This window comes from Poecilia formosa, unplaced genomic scaffold (assembly GCF_000485575.1).
Source record: "Poecilia formosa unplaced genomic scaffold, Poecilia_formosa-5.1.2 Scaffold74, whole genome shotgun sequence".
In the NCBI taxonomy this organism is placed as follows: Eukaryota; Metazoa; Chordata; class Actinopteri; order Cyprinodontiformes; family Poeciliidae; genus Poecilia; species Poecilia formosa.
Window position 1 is genome coordinate 626,587 of NW_006800013.1, and position 3,088 is coordinate 629,674.

A 3,088-nucleotide genomic window follows, 5' to 3' on the forward strand; every position below is an offset into this window, starting at 1 on the left:
ATGGGTGTTGCGCAAAAACGGCTTGATTAAATTATCTATATTTCAGTAAGCATTGTTTGCATAAATAAACCTAATAAATAAATAAAAAACAAACTTTTGATAGTAATTTTGTATTGTTAATAATATTAATATTATTACAGCTATATAGCCATTAAAGCTGGCAGATAAATAGTAATTAGTTTAACTGAATTTATCTCTTTGCATTATGTTTAAGCAATGTAAGTTGCGCATGAATAAAATTAAGAACTATATAAAAGGGAGCAGTCCTTATTAAATCCCTTTATAGATGTTTGTAAACTAAGTGATAATTTCATGCTACATACATTTTTACTGGTGTTCATCACATAATAATATAGATATAAAAAGTCAAAATCGTATTAACAAATATGATTTCTTTTTTAAGTTGGAGTATTTGTGTGATCGTTGCACAGGGAAGACACCTCTTGGTTTGTCCCAGTTTGGCCTCTGGATCATTTGCATCTGGAGCGCCTACATGATCATAAACATCAACAACACATCAGTGCTCTTCACTGGAATCTTTATGAGGCCCTGCACTAGATAGGGAAAGGGGGAGGTGATGGGAGGAGGCAAAGAGGAAGGATAAGGATGCACCCCTAGCTCTCATGCAGCGACCCTAAAATGGGTCTTGTTTTCTCAGAGACTGGAGACAACTTTATGCAACTTTGTACTTAGAATTTTTATGTTCTGTTGTCAGGCAAAAATAAGGTTCGTCATGGAGTTTGCATCAGTTGGTGTTGGTTGTGTGACACTTCCTCACGTTGCACAGTGGATCCCCTTCTCCTTCAACTATACAACTAATTGTATTCCAATTCATGCTATTCTATCTTCACCTATATCCTCCTGTTGCTTTCATTAGCTCCTTTAGATTAGTCACTCAGTAGCCTGCCATGTTTACATTTCTTATCGGCTCCAGGAAGCCTATAAGAAGTTTGCAGAGTAGGTCCTGTGACATGCTCATAATGAATCAAAACGTAAATCACGATGTAAAAACTCCATGTGGTAAATTGAAAAAATAGTATAAGTCAGAACACGAGCGATAAAAACTGAAGTAAGTTATTGTCGGGAAGTGGAGTAGGAGGAGGTTGGAAAGGTAAAAGCAAAGGAGAAAGTGGAGGAGAGCCTCGTTGTGTTCTGCGGAGCTGAAGCTCTGACGCCTCCTGCCAACAAGCTTTTCTTTGAGGTTTTTTCTGAACCGCTGCCAGAGCTGAAATGATTAACAGGAGCAGAAGTGTGCATATTCAAGCCAAGAGAGAACCTGTATGGATCTCAAAATACATCTGAATAGAGTAAGAGAGAAAGAGTTAAAATAAGGTGAGCCAGGGTTTGACAGATTTGAATACAAGAACAAAAATTGCACACCCAGCCTCCATTTCCCTTCTCAGAGAATAAACTTCCTAAAAGCACAAAGGCCAATCACATTAACCCCTGAAACAGCTTGGCACTGCCAAACTCCTGCATCACAATCCCAACGTAACCCCAGACCTCTTCTTGTCATACTGATCCCAGCTGGGGATTAGATTTCATCCCAAATCAAAACAAGTCACTTCGTTAGAGGTAATTACACAGGTAGCCTATCTCGTTGGGCAAACAAACATGGCTGCCAGCTGACACCCCGAAGACAGATCAAAGTGAGGCTCTGACAAGCCAATGGGACGAGAGTATTCAGAGCGCTCACAGACTCTTCATGTGCTCCTCCACTCATGTGATTGGTCCTCACCCTGTTCCTGGAGACAGAGATGAGATTCTGCAGATGAAAGATGTGAAGGAATCAGAGGTAAGTAAAATGACCTTTACAGTTGAGCTGCATGTGAGAACGGTGTTGCGTTAATGGTGCAGAACAGCAGAGACTTGCTGTACATGCTGTTGCAAAGGGGCTGCTGTGCTCTGGTGGTCCGTACGTGAACCCGCCTGGATGGGGTAGATGTCGTACCTGTCATCCTGACTCTTGTAATGACAAGTCTGCGATAATGGGCCGTTTAATGCTTTGTTCCTCATATTTCATGTGTCATATATCATCATAGCCTGTTAAAGGTTAGGATTCCTTGTAAAAGCCATTTTAAAAAAAAAAGATATTTCTCTAGATTAAAATGCTCCATGTCTATGATTAACATCTCACAAAACACATTCAGGAAAATTCCTCAAGCTAACCGTTGGTACAGCAGAAGCACTTCTGCTCTGTCAGTTTCTCTTTTTTCCGCTTCACAACCTTCATTTGAACCCTAATGTTGCCCGGGCAACTAGGCAAGGTTATTCCAGCTTTCCACAAAGCACCACCCTACCCATGCACTATAAAGCGAGTCTATGTGGGCCGCAGAATAAAGGTAAGAGATGTTATCTCATGACCACATGGACAGTGAGAAATGGGAAGCCAGATAGAGCTCTCTGAGCACCAGCTGTTCATTGTGACCTTACTACCTGTTTTCCCCATCACTCTCATCTCTGTTTTGTGTGGCTCTTGTGTGTCTTCGTTATCTCTTCATCTTCTTATTATTCATAAAAAGCAGATATAGCTAAGGGTCCACACAATGCCACTCTGCTAAGTGGACATTGTTCTTGCCTGTGAGAGAGGCACTGTTGCATGAGAAGGTTGTTGCACACGTACAAATGTATAAAGGTTGGCCTTAAACCGGAAGAGTTGGCACAAAACATAGAATCAGTAGGTTCCAGGATCTAAGACACAAGTAGATTCCTCTTGGACAATTTCTTTTCTATTTTAAGATAAAAAAGAGAAATCTTATTTTAAAAAATTGCTTTCATTTTTAGGTCATATTTTATTAGCTAATTAAATGAGTCAAATACAAATTACTTGTATTGTTGCTGTGTTTGTCTTTTTTTTTTTGTGGGATCAAACCAGATCTATATTTTAAATGGAACATCCTGTATAAATAAAGGTTAAATACAAATAATAATTACAAAAGGGGCTGAAAAAGTGTTCAGACCCCTTGAACTGGTTTAGCCACAAATACTGATTAACTTTATTGGGAGTTTAATAAACTACCACAAAGTAATGTATAATTGTAAAGTGGATAGACAGTAATATATGTATTTGGTGCCTCCTGCTACAATG